The sequence below is a fragment of the Phoenix dactylifera genome, unplaced genomic scaffold (genome assembly GCF_009389715.1).
Source record: "Phoenix dactylifera cultivar Barhee BC4 unplaced genomic scaffold, palm_55x_up_171113_PBpolish2nd_filt_p 000517F, whole genome shotgun sequence".
Lineage (NCBI taxonomy): Eukaryota > Viridiplantae > Streptophyta > Magnoliopsida > Arecales > Arecaceae > Phoenix > Phoenix dactylifera.
Window position 1 is genome coordinate 239,781 of NW_024067930.1, and position 14,744 is coordinate 254,524.

The 14,744-nt window shown below is 39.9% G+C and overlaps 1 non-coding gene across 1 annotated transcript; it reads right to left on the minus strand.

Annotated features, from left to right (window-relative positions):
• Positions 1-277: 277 nt before the first annotated feature.
• Positions 278-383, minus strand: LOC120106285. Its single transcript, XR_005508471.1, has one exon. It is a non-coding gene; the product is annotated as a small nucleolar RNA R71 (small nucleolar RNA).
• Between the last annotated feature and the right edge of the window lie 14,361 nt (positions 384-14,744).

Consider the following 14,744-nt stretch of genomic DNA (forward strand, 5'->3'; position numbering starts at 1 on the left):
TATGAAATAAAATCTAGTGTGATCCAAATGCTCCCATCTTTTTATGGGCTCACCAATGAAGACCCATATAAACACCTAGATGAATTCCTTAAGATTTGCACCACTGTCAAGATTCAGAACTTTACTGATGATGCTCTAAAACTTAGATTATTCCCCTTCTCCCTTAAAGATAGAGCCAAACAATGGCTGAATTCTTTAGAAGCCAACTCGATTCGTTCTTGGGATCAAATGCAACAAGAATTCTTAAAAAAATACTTTCCCATTGGAAGAACGAACCAGTTTAGACGTGCCATCACAAGCTTCTCCCAAACTGAGGGAGAAGAATTTCATGAAACTTGGAAGAGATTTCGGGACCTAATCCGTAAATGCCCACATCATCAAATACCTAAATGGCAGCTAGTGCAATGTTTCTATGACGGATTGACTGAACGAGACCGTCAGATGATTGATGCCGCAGGCGGGGGGACATTCATGCTTCAAAATGAGCATGAAGCATGGCAATTATTTGAAAATCTTAATAAAAACTCCCTCCACCATGCTTCTTGTTCTCGTCAAGCACCCCTGAGTTCTCAAAGAAAAGGGACCATTTGTGAAATAAGTCATTCTATGGACCTGTCTAGCAAGGTAGATGCATTGTCCCATAAGATTGATCAACTGATGATAGGTGGGTATTACATGAACTCTTCCCAAGCACAAGTGTGTACTATCTGTTTTAGCCCATCCCACCCTATTCATGAGTGCCCTTCAGCGCCCCAATTCTCCGAACTCGTGCAAGAACACATCAATGTTGCTCAAACACAGCCTAGACCGGATAATGACCCATTTTCCAATACATATAACCCGGGATGGCGAAATCATCCAAACTTTTCTTGGAAGCAGCAAGCTTCGAACACAGCCCAACCCTATTCTCAAAATTTTCAAAATCCTCAGAATTTTCAAACCCAACAAAATATTCATTCCTACCGTCCCTCGACTCAATTTCAACACACTCCTCCTCCACCCCAAAGAAACACAGCCTTTGAGGAGAAAGTGTTGAACGCCCTTTAAGATTTGGAAACCATTACACAATTGGTGCACTCACACACGCAATCCATCGTCAAAATAGAATCCCAAATGGGGCAACTAGCTAATGCACTGAACAAGCGAGAGGAAGGAAAGCTTCCAAGCCAACCACTAAGTAATCCTAGGGGACAATACATGGCTCAAGAAAATCAATTAAATGCAATTCATCATGAACAAGCCAATGCTTTGACTACCCTAAGGAGTGGACGTGTAGTAGACAATAAGATTGGGGAGGACAACAATAAGGAAGGTGAAGAAGGGGATAAAAATGTGTCAAATGAAAATCTAAAACCTTCTCCTTCTTCTTCAGCTAGTCCACCTTCTGCCAAAACTCATATCCCAAAGGCCCCATTTCCTGAAGCTCTTAATTCACCCTCTCCCTTTGGCAAAAAAGAAACTTCACTAGAGGAAATGATGGAGGTTTTCAAACAAGTAAAAATCAACCTTCCGCTTCTTGATGCTATTAGACAAGTTCCCTCCTATGCCAAATTTCTCAAAGACCTTTGTACACAAAAGCAAAAATCTAGGACACATGTGCCTAAAAAGGTCTTCCTAACTGAGCAAGTGAGTTCTATTCTCCAACACAACACCCCTCCGAAATTCAAAGATCCTGGTGCTCCCACCATCTCCTATGTCTTAGGAAATAATTTCATTGATCGAGCACTCTTAGATCTAGGGGCAAGTGTCAACCTTTTACCTTATTCAGTTTATGAGAAACATGGGTTAGGTGAGTTAAAACCAACCTCGGTATCCCTTCAATTGGCTGATCGATCTGTAAAAACACCACGTGGGATAATTGAAGATGTTCTTGTCAAGGTAGACAAATTCTATTTTTCAGTAGATTTCATCGTCCTTGATGTGGAACATGAACCTAATCCTAAGAAACAAATCCCCGTGATCCTTGGTCGCCCCTTTTTAGCAACAGCCAATGCATGCATCAATTGTAGAACGGGGGTAATGAACATATCATTTGGAAACATGAAGGTAAAATTAAATGTGTTCAATGCGGACGACCAACCCGCGGGAAAAGTTGAGTGTTTTATGATAGACAAAATAGATGAACTCATAGAAGGAGATGCAAAAACTACCTCACTGTGTCTGGCTGAAGACAATAAACTTAGCGCTTGTTGGGAGGCAACCCAATTCTTTTAGTTTTCTTTAACATTGAGGACAATGTTAGGTTTAGGTTTGGGGGTATTTTTAAGTATTTTTAATCATTTTTTGTTTTGTTTGCATCTCTTGCATTCGTTTTCACTTCATAATGTCAGGTTTATCAAAAGAAATAAAAAAATAAAAAAATAAAAAAATCTTTTAAAAAAAATGTGTTCATTTTTATTTTTTATAAAATAATAATAAAAAAAAATTAAAAAAAAGTTTTTGTTTTTAAAAACCTTATTTCTATACATTAATGTGAGAATGCTAAACACACAAGGTATATAAAATCTAAAAAGCCCAATGACTAGTCGGAAGTAATACAAATTTAAGTTCTTTTCATTAAGTCTCTCTTAGGGAGTTGTAAGCTAATTAATACTTCGAAATTTCACTACACACTGGCAGACACTTCTAAGATCTAGGCTCGACATTATATTGATAGTATAGTAGCAACCTTGGACCCTGATGAATCATACTTATCTAATCCAAAAAAAATATCATCAATAATAATGGATTTAGTCAGGAACATCGAAAAGGGCTACCTATTGTCAAAGGTCAAGTGGGCTTGTGATGAGAACTCCGAGCATAAGTCCGTAGGGGAGTCTTGATGCCTGACACCTTGTGCCAACTGGTGTAAAAAAAAAAAAAACTCTGTATTGACCTTGAAAAAGACAATAGTGTGAAAACCGTCGTTGTAAAAATTCGAGTAAACTGGAATATTACAGATAAAGCCCGTGAGGTACTAAAGTAAACATCCACAACTCTCGAAATTCTGTAGTCCAGATTTCACCGAGCACTCCAGTATAAATGAGTCTTACAACTTCCCTAACGGAAACTTGATGACTTCAACTTGAATTGCATCTTGACCTAGGATTTGGGCTGACTTAGTAAATAAAATCGTGTGTGCTTTGAAATTCTTATCATTTATGTATCTTAAATTAGATTTTAAAAAAAAAAAATTCATAACAATAATGATTTATTTTAATATTGAAGTTTGTGGGTATCTTCACTGAAAACCCTCACGAGACTATAACTCGTCCACTAGGGTAACCTAGGGGTTTAAAGCCTTATTGCATATGGTAAATGCAATCGCGATGCCTGCGAAAGTGAGTTAGAGCTTTTCTTTTTTTTTATTTTGCTCGAGGACTAGCAAAATATAGGTTTGGGGGTGTGATAAGTGCTTAATAATTCATAATTTAGTTATCTTTCCATAGCACTTATCAATGTTCTTAAACTAATAAATACATATTTTACTAGAAAATTGAATAATCATTGAAATAAATTTGAAATATGTTTTTGGTTACGATCTTTCATGAAAACTACAGAAAAAAACATATAAGGAGGAGATTGTGTTGATTCGGTTTGGTAACCTAATGAAGTTAAGGTTAGAATTAAATAGGTTTTGGTCCTGGCTCGATCAAAAGTTATAATTAAATTTGCTAAGGAAAATGTTTGATTAACCCTTTTTATTAAGTCATGGTCTTGTTTCTAGTCTTAACTGGTCGAGTTCGATCTGAAGCAGTTTAGCAATAATTAAATTTGGAAAACATTGGGCTCGAAAACATGTTCAAGCAACTCAACGATCATGACCCACCGCAAATCCAAAGCCAATTTTCAACCAATTCATTACCTGCCTTCATATAAAATTTATAATAATAATAATAACTAAATATTCACGATTCACTGTTCATATGAACAGTGTCCAGTTAAAACACTGTTCATATGAACAGTGTTAAAAAAAAAACCAAAATGCCGAAAACACTGTTCATATGAACAGTGTTCGTGAAAACACTGTTCATGTGAACAGTGTTAGAGAAAAAAATAAATAATACATAATAAATAAATAAATAAATAATAAAAAATAAAAAATTGGGAATCCACTGTTTATCTTCTTCCTCCCGCAGTCGGCCACCTCTCTCCGCCATCACCGACCAGATCCTGCGGCGCCTCTTCCTCCTCTCCTGCGATGCAATCCTCCCCCGCGCGATCAAAGGAGCTCGTCCCAGCCGAACGCCCCAACGTCGTCGTCGTCCCCGGGTCCTCCGCCATCAACCGCGTGCGGCTTCTTCTCCTCCAAGATCAGCGACCCAGCCGCGTCGAAATCCCAGCATCGTCGCCCTGTCTTCCGCCCGTGGCGCATCCGGAGCGACCAGATCCTCCGCCACTTCATCAGTCGGCACCTCTCTCCGCCATCACCGACCAGATCCCGCGGCGCCTCTTCCTCCTCTCCCGCGATCTGTATCCCGGCACCACGCCCCGAAATCAGCCGCCGTGATCCCTTCTTCCCTCTCTCCGCGTGCGCCGGACGGCTATAAAAGGAGGGGGCTGAGGCATTCGGTGAAGGGGGGAGCGGGCTTCGACAGAAACAAGGGACCCCCTGTTTCGGTGAAGAAAAGGAAGGAGAAAGCCGTGCGTGGAAGGAAGTGAAGAGTAATTTTTTTATGAAGATGGGAGGACTTTCGGCCACCATGAGCAGCTAAATCTTGGTTTAGGGATTTGATGAAGCCGTGGATGAGTATTTATGTTGCATTTCTTTGATTTTTAGCACTGTAAGACAGTTGCATATTTAATGAAATTATGATCTTGAAATGTCTTGTTTAATTTGTGTAAGATGTTTATCTTGTAGAAATCCTCTGCATGAATTAATATAGTTTATCGAAATCGAATTCAATACCTGTGGTTTGGAGGAGATTGTTATGCAACTACCAGATTTATCTTTGAGAAATTAATCATCACATGAATCATGCTAAATAGGACAGACCATGCCTATCCTTAGAGAAGATGGTTTGTACCAGGCTTAGATGACTCATACTGTGGGTTAGATTTCAACTTTTTATATGATTGCCCTAACTTGTAGTTAAGAGCAATCAGATTATACACGCATCTAAATCATTGAAAGCATCATATTTACAAATCCATCGGCGGATTCTAACCCTAAACATCTCTTTCCGTAAAAAATTCCTACTACTGCATTCATCTTACTTTTAGCTCTCATTAATCGATAACTTAAAATTCTTTTTACTCTAGCTTATGCCCTTTGAATTAATTTAGTTAAATCAAGTTAGCAAATTCTTCTTCTTGATTTACTTTTAAAAGAAAAATAACTTATTCGTCAATCCCTGTGGACCGACATCCGTAATCACTATCCTACAGGATACGTGCTATTGCGTGGTTTATTTTCAAAATTGAAAGAACCGATCACTTGCCAAACGTTGGAGTCGACTCGAATTCTTCTGGAGTCGACTCGGTAACAGGGTCCAGAAAACACTTCTCTATCTTTCTGTCTGTTACTCTTTGGAGTCGACTCGGAACCGTCGGAGGTCGACTCGGTAAGCATTGAAGTTGACTCGAAATCGTTGGAGTCGACTCGGTGACAGGGTCTGAAATTCGTCTTTCTGTCCTTCTGTCTGTTCTCAGTCGGAGTCGACTCGTAGTGTACCGGAGTCGACTCGGGCTTGTGCCAGAACCTCTGAAACACTTAGAGTCGACTCGTAATCTTTCAGAGTCGACTCGAGCTTCAGACTTTGGCTTAAATTAGTTCAACACTTAGCCAAATGACTTTGAACAAAGGCTCGATGCTCTTAAAGATAAATTTACATATGTTTGCCTGAAACACTAGATTAAATTCATTAGTACAACATGAAATATACTCAAATGCTTTGAGCTCATCAAAATCAAATAGGGGTATAACCAATCACTCCATAATCTTCCCCTTTTGATGATGACAAAATATTGAGTATTTGTAAAGTGAATTGCACAACCAAAAGATGATTTATAGTAAGGTTTTGAAATGAATTCAAATGTCTAGTCATTTAATTTATCCAACATTGAAAGGTATGAATCAGTAAATCCTGAAATTAAAGCTTCCCTTTTCATTTGGAATTATATAAGCCTTCATATCATGCAATCAATTGTTTGGCTTATATGTGTTTAATGAATTTGCTTTCTTAAGATTTCAGATTCTTCCCCTCAATATATGCATTCAATTTTGTTTAGGTTCTCTGAATTTTCTTTTAATGTCTTGAAGCTTTTGAGCTTAAATTCTTACTTTCAGAGAAAAAATCTGTCAATTTATTCTTGAGTATGATTCAACTAATCTTCGAATATCCCTTGAATAGATTCTGGAGATTACTCTTTGAGGAGCCCCAACAGAGAGATAATGAGCCTCGAGGTATCAAATCCACTAAGAACAAATTACTTTTTGCTTTAAGGATTTTCTTTTTAGTGATTCCCTTTATATTTTAATTCATCATATTTTCTCCCCCTTTTTGTCATCATAGCAAAAAGGCACAAAACACAGAAAAGTATAAGAACTCAAATTGCACAGTTTTGAAAGAAAATTTCTACTCATTGTATTAAAGTTAAATTTGAGTACAAGTGTGATTACATAACAGAAAAAGTTCTCAAGGGACTGTACAAAAAAAATACACTAGGGTTTCTTTGTAGTGGAGGATGTGGTTCCCGTTCTCAGTCTATTCATTTGCATGACCAAGCTTATCCCCTCAGAGACGTTCCCTAGCTGCTCGATGATCTCCGAGGTGGCCGTAGACTGTATCGATGTGAGCTGGGTCACACTTTCTTGGAGGGTGTCAAGTTTGGAGATCAAGGCATATGCTAGCCTTTCTGCACCCTGACTCAGGCTACCTAGCTCATTTCTGATGCTATCTCGCATCTTCCTTGTGTCATCCTTTACATCACTAATGTTCCAGTATTGAGCTTGAACTAGGCTCCTTTTGTTGTAGATTTCCTCCTTTAGGTCTGCAACCATCTTGGACACGGCTGCTAAGGAGGGAACGACGTCAGTGGAGGGAGCAGTCAGGGGACCTCGGAGCTCTCTCAACAAGTCATCTCTTAGCTCCCTCACAATCTCCTGTCTCATCTCCCGGAGTTGCTTAGAGCTGATCCAGACTTTCAGGGGCTGCTGAGGTGGTGGTGCAGTAGAGGGTCCAGCTGACGTGGATGGGAATGAAGGACCAGAAGTGGAAGGGAAAATGGGAGGAGCTATGTAATGATCCTGGTCATGATCAGGACTAGGTGAGTGATGGGTGGTAGGGTCGAATGGTGTGGATGAAGAGGTTCTCCTAACCCAGACTCTTTCTACTTTATGGAAGCCCATCCTGTGAAGAGTCCCCTCACCCATACGATCAGTGTGCCTAAGGGAACGTGTGGGTTCTCCCTCAAGGATAGGGACCTCTAATTCCCTAAAAATAAGAGTAAAGAGCATACCATAGGGAAGGCTTAGCCTAGGCTTATCTAAGGATTCACAGAGATACTTATAGATTAGCTCGGGGAAGTTTATGGAAATATCATGTAGGATGTAGAACATCAATGCTAGGTCCTTTTCTGAGACAGAGTCAAACCGACCAGTCTTACGAAAAAGGGTCCTAGATATGATGCTCAGGAGGAGTCGCATTTGAGCCGTAAGCTGATTTGCAGACACCTCCTCGAGGGAGGATTGGGGTGGTCTCCCTAAGATGGCCGTAAGGGCCTCTGTCCTATCTGTAGGATGTGTGGGAGCGATCCCATCGCAAGGCAAGTGGAGGATCCTAGCAATGAGATCTTCGGAAATGAGAATGGGGACATTGGCTACTACTCCTTGGACACCACCGCCACCCCTTGTGACGGTCCCATAAAATTTCTGAACTAACCCTGGGTAGGTGGGGAGGTCAAGAGAACAAAAATATTCTAGACTTTGGGCTCTAAGGTGATGCCCTAGGTTGAACCCTTTCCGAGAGAGGAAGTCAAAGTTGACTTTCCTCCCGGTAGAGACTGCCCTTCCTGCGCACGGTTGCGAGGAAACCGTCCTTGGCGGAGAAGGAACCGGAGGTGGCGGCCTCATAGGTTCGTTTCTCGCCTTGGACCGTCTCTCGGAGCCGCTCGCGGAGAGAGGTCTCTTCCAGCTCGGGACAACGACTTTCCTAGGCATTTTGACCTAAAAACGAGGGATTGACAAGAGATATGGAAGAAAACTCGAGGGAGAGGACCTAGAACGGGTCGGAGACGAGGTCGGAGATGACTCTAGGGTTTTGGAATAGTGTCGGCCGAGAATAGAAGTGAAGAATAAACGTTTCGATTAGGGTTAAAAATCGGATTTCCGACCTCGAGTCGACTCTGGTAAGTCGCGAGTCGACTCGACCACGAGTCGACTCCTAAATATGCGCGAGTCGACTCGACCACGAGCCGACTCTAAAATCTATTTGAGTCGACTCGAACTCTGGCACATAACCAAAAAACTTGTTATTATCGTGCCAAAGGAGAGAGTTATGAAAATATCTAAGATTTAAGAACTGATTTGATGACCATAGATAAGAAATCCTATATCTAACATAAGCTAATCATCAAAATCAATCAATTAGAGAGGAGTATCACAAGAATGGATCAATCACTCCTAACCCTCTTCTAAGAATACAAAATCGATCTTCACTCAAGGGTTTTGTGAAGATATCAGCAAGTTGATTATCAGTGCAAACAAATTCAAGCATTACATCATCATTTAACACATGATCTCTTATGAAGTGATGTCTTACCTCAATATATTTAGTTCTTGAGTGTTGAATTGGATTTTTAGTGAGATTTATGGTACTTGTATTATCACAATTTATGGAAATCTTATCTTGTTTAATGCCATAATCTTCAAGTTATTGCTTGATCCATAAAATTTTAGCACAACAACTTCCGGCAGCAACATATTCGGCTTCAGTCGTAGATAGTGCAACCGAGTTTTGTTTCTTGCTAAACCATGAAATTAGGTTTTCTTCTAAAAATTGACAAGGCCTGCTGGTGCTTTTTCTATCAAGTTTACAACCAGCAAAGTCTGAATCAGTGTACCTGTTCGTCCGATTCCTGTCTAACTAAAAATATGCTAAACAGATCGTTGTTAGAACCGACAAACAAAGTTTAAATTTAATTTACTCTTACCTGTTCTACCCGAAGAATAATGGTTGTAAGAGGTCGATCCACAGGGAGGCGATTGGAGTTGCATAAAAATTAGAACGTTCACTCGGATTCAAAGTCGATTTTTGAATAACAAAAGAAAAACATTACTTTGAGGATGTTAAATGATTTTCTAATTGAAACTAACTAAAAGAAAGGTACTCAGATTTGAAAAGCATTTATTTAATTAATCAAAGAAGAGTTTTAGCATAAATTAAAATGGATGAAAAACAAGAAGATTGAAGCGAACACAAATTGCATGAAGGAAGATTTAATTGTACTGCATAACAGAAATTAAAATTGCAGAATGAATATAACTTTCTACCCAAATAAACTCTCAAAAATTAAAACTCAAAATAAAACCTAAAATAAAGCTAAAAATAAGAACAACATGCTCTCAAACTCAATATATAACTTCTCAATTAAAACTTTCAATTAAAGTACAACTAAAAAAATACATTGTTCTCATGAACTCAAACTAAAGAAAAACATTGCTCTCCTAAATAAAAAAAACTAAACTCAAACAAAATAATAAAATACTCCTTTCTTTTCAACACGAAACAGAGCATGGCTCTGTTTCTTTTTCTTTCTCTTTTCTCTCCCCTGTTACTTCTTGAACCAGCCGGCCACCACCTCCTCCTCTCGAGCTCTCCTCTTCCCTCCTCTTATAGTCGTGAGGTGCTGAAATTAGGGAAGGAATCACGGACGACCGATTGCAGATGCGGAAGAAGGAACGTCCGGGGTGCGTGATCAATGGGATTGGGTCTTCGGAAGCTGACCGTGGGATGAGAGGCTGAGGCGGAAGAAATGGATGTTTGGAATGCTGGGATCACGCCTTGCAATCGGATGGGAGAAGCTTGATTGCAGCGTGGGATGCCGTGGAAGATGGATACGGACGAGGCTTGCCGATGGAAGGAGCTAGCTGCGGGATCACGGGCTGGAGCGCTGATCATGGGAGCAAGGAGAGGGCGGACGGGCGCGGGATCCTTTCTTCTCCCCTATTTCCGCACGGGATGAAGCTGTGAGATGGGAGGGATCGCGGAGGAGGAAGAGGGCAGACGGGCTCTTGGGCTGCTGGGATTCGGATCGCGGAAGAATCACGGGCGGAAGGAGCTGGATTATCGGCTGCTGGGATGCTGGGAGGAGCCGACCACGGCCGCGGTGGAGACTGGGATCACGGGAAGGATTGGCTGAAGATCATGGTTTGGATGCGGCTGGAGGAGAAACGGACGCGTGATCCTCTCTTCTCCCCTGTTTCCGCACGGTCTGGGATTTGATCTGGAAGATGGACGGCCTGGCATGGTGGCTGTTGATGGTTGGGTGTGTTCTCAACGGATGGAGATGAACCTGATGAAACAGGTTTGGGAAGTGGGATGCTTGGTTTGATTGCGTTGATGGCGTGGACGGCCGGGATTTCATGCATGCATGGCAGCTGGGAAATTTGTTGAGCTCGGGCTGCCGGGCATTGGGCTCAAACCCAATGTTATTGGGTCTCTTGGATTCCTTGCACTCAAACATAAATACAACGTTAATTAATTAATTTTATCATTAAAGATTAACTATAATACTAATTAAAATGGTATGACGATTGCACTTTTGTGCTCTCATCAGTACCCTATTAAATTTATGCTTGATTCTTTAGAGTACCATAGACCTATGTTTTTTGTTCCTATGAGATATTTAAAAATTCTCTTAACTGCAATTAGGTGTGATTCTTTAGGATTAGATTGATATCTAGCACACATGCATACACTAAACATAATATCAGGTCTACTTGCTGTAAGATATAGTAAAGATTCTATTATACCTCTATACAGCTTTTGATCAACTGATTTACCTGATTCATCTTTGTCTAGTTTGCATGATGAGCTCATAGGGGTGCCAATTAACTTATTTCCATCCATATCAAACTTCTTTAGCATTTTCTTGATGTATTTAGCTTGATTGATGAAAATCCCTTCCTTGAATTGTTTGATTTGAAATCCGAGGAAGTAGTTCAATTCTCCCATCATGCTTATCTCAAATTCACTCTGCATTAACTTAGCAAACTCTTCACAAAGGCGATTGTTAGTAGCACCGAAAATAATATCATCTACATAAATCTGCACTACCAACATATTTTTATTTTTCTTTTTCAAAAATAGAGTTGTATCAATATTTCCTCTAGAAAATTTATGGTCTAATAGAAATTTGCTAAGTCTTTCATACCATGCTCTAGGGGCTTATTTTAGACCATAAAGTGCTTTGTTTAGTTTATAAACATGATTGGGGTATTGATGATTTTCAAAACCAGGATGTTGTTCTACATAAACTTCCTCATTAATATACCCATTCAAGAAGGCAATTTTTACATCCATTTGGAATAATTTGAAATCTTTATTGCATGCAAATGCTAGTAACAATCTAATTGCCTCAAGTCTAGCTACATGAGCAAAAGTCTCATCAAAATCTATACCTTCTTCTTGATTATAGCCCTTTGCTACTAGTCTAGCCTTGTTCCTAATCACAATTCCATTTTCATCAAGTTTATTTTTGTATATCCATTTAGTTCCTATTATTGAGTATTCAGTAGGTCTTTCAACTAAGTTCCATACTTTATTTCTTGTAAATTGGTTAAGTTCCTCTTGCATAGCATTTATCCAATTTACATCACTTTCAGCTTCTTCTATGTTTTTAGGTTCTAAATGTGAAACAAATGCAAGATGATTATTTAAGTTCCTAAAAAAAGCTCTAGTTCTAACAGGTTGATGGATCATCTAAGATTAATTCTTTAGGGTGACCATGAGCATACCTCCAAGCCTTAGTAAGCCCATGATCAACAATTACCTCTTGGTTTGTTGATGTACCTCCAATCTATTTCGGTTCATTTTCTTGTAATGTCATGTCATTCATCTTTTCCTCAAGTATCCCTGCATCATCATCTACTCTCTTGCTAGAAGAGACATCATTAGTATCATCAAAAACAACATGTATAGACTCTTCAATAACAAAGGTTCTTTTGTTGAAGACTCTATAAGCTTTACTTGATGTAGAATATCCCAAAAAGATAACTTCATCAGATTTAGAATCAAATTTACCTAAGTTATCTTTGCCATTATTATGAATGAAACATCTACATCCAAAAACTTTATTTAATATATGACATGATGTGTTAATGGCTTCTCCCCAAAAATACTTAGGAAGGTTACTTTCACACAACATGGTTCTAGCCATTTTCTCTAGGGTTCTATTCTTTCTTTCCACAACTCCATTTTCTTGTGGTGTCCTAGGTGCAGAGAAATTATGAGTTATTCCCTTTTTAGTACAGAATTCATCAAATAGATGATTTTCAAATTCTGTTCCATGATCACTCCTAATAGCTATAACTGAAGCCTTTCTTGAGTTGGTTACTTCCTTATGAAATTTCTTAAATACTGAAAATGCTTCATCTTTATGAGCTAAGAACATGACCCATGTGTATCTAGAGAAATCATCTACAATGACAAGGCCATACTTGTTTCCACCAAGGCTTGTGGTTCTAGTTGGTCCAAATAGATCCATGTGTAGTAGTTCAAGAGGTCTAGTAGTAGTGACACAATTTATGGATTTAAAAGAACTCCTAGATTGTTTGCCATATTGACATGCATCACAAATTTTATTTTTCTCAAATTTTAGTTTTGGCAAACCAATTACAGAATCTCTTTTAACTAATTTAGATATTGTATCCATACTTGCATGACCTAATTCACGGTGCCATAACCAACTTGCATCATTAACCTTAGTATCACTAGCTACTAAGCAAGGACAATTTTTAGCAAGATCTTCAAGATCTACTACATAGACGTTACCACGTCTAATTCCTTTAAATACTAAGCCATTGTCAATTGAGTTGGTTATGATGCATAAAGATGGCTTAAACAAAACATCAAAACCTGTATCACATAATTGATTAACGCTAAGTAAGTTATGCTTAAGACCATCTACAAATCGTACATTATCAATGAAGGTTGAAGAGGTGATTTGTACTTTACCTATACCAACGATGTGACCTTGGTTATTGTCTCCAAAAGTCACAGCACCTCCCTTTTTAGGCTCTAGGGTGAAGAATTGCTCCTTGTCACCCGTCATGTGTCTTGAGCAGCCACTATCCAAGTACCAACAGTTTTTATCGACCTTGGCTGCAAGACACTCCTACACAAGGAAATCATACAATTTTAGGTACCCAAGTTTTCTTGGGTCCTTCAAGGTTAGTAATGTTGGTTTCTTTTGGAACCCAAATCTTTTTAATCTTTCTTTTAATTTTAGGGTTTTTGTGGTTACACACATTGGCTATATGTCCTACTTTACCACAACGAAAATGTGGAGTGATTGATTATAACCCTATTTGATTTTGATGAGCTCAAAGCATTTGAGTATATCTTATGTTATACTAATGAATTCAATCTAGTGTTTCAGCCAAATATTTGTAAATTTATGATTAATTGTCTCCAGCCTTGGTTCAATACATTTTGGCTAAGTGTGGAACTCAGTTTGAACCAAAGTCTGGAATGCGAGTCGCCTCCGGAAGAGTTCGAGTCGACTCCAAGTGTTTCAAACATTCTGGCACAGACTCGAGTCGACTCCGGCACATTACGAGTCGACTCCGACTGAGAACAGACAGCAGGACAGAAAGATGAATCTCAGACCCTGTCACCGAGTTGACTCCTGAAGAATTAGAGTCGACTTCGATGCTTGCCGAGTCGACTCCAGCAAAGTGCGAGTCGACTCCATGGAGTAACAGACAGAAAGACAGAGAAGTCGTTTTGGACTCTGAGAGCCGAGTCGACTCCAGAAGAACTCGAGTCGACTCCAACGGTTGGCAAGTCGACTCCTAAGGAAGCAAGAGTCGACTCTCAGAGGAATGCTAGACTAAAAGTCAGGGAGCCAATTTCGATGTTTGAGAGCCGAGTTGACTCCAGCAAAGTCCGAGTCAACTCCGAGGCAGTTCCACTCCAAAGACAGAAGACCAGTTTTTCGGTGTCTGAGAGCCGAGTCGACTCCAGCAAAGTCCGAGTCGACTCCGAGGCAGTTCAACTCCAAAGACAGAAGACCAGTTTTTCTGGCTCTGAGAGCCGAGTCGACTCCAAGAGAATCCGAGTCGACTCGAGGAAGTAAAACCGAAAGAAAGATTTTTGGAATCCTGAAGAACGAGTCGTCTCCAGAAGGGAGAGTCATCTCCGGACATTGGCGAGTCGACTCCAGATTTAGCCGAGTCGACTCCAGAACGGGACGGCACTTTATTTTAAATTTTGAACTGTGGGCGAGTCGTCTCCAGTAAAGCATGAGTCGACTCCAGCAACAGCCGAGTCGACTCCAGATCGAGCGAGTCGACTCCGATCCCAACGGACACTTTGTTAGGAGTTGCAGACTGTGCAGAACGGCTCCAAAAGTGTTTCTAACGGCTAGTTTTTGATGGGGATGGCTTAAATAGCCAGAGTGAACAGTAATAGAGCAAAAAAAAGAGAGACTCCATTCAAAGCAAAAGAGATTTCCACCAACCAAAGCCTTTCAAGAGTTAATACAAGAGAAAGAAGGAAGAAGTGCATTGAAGTCTACTCTCCAAACGTCTTCCTCGCATT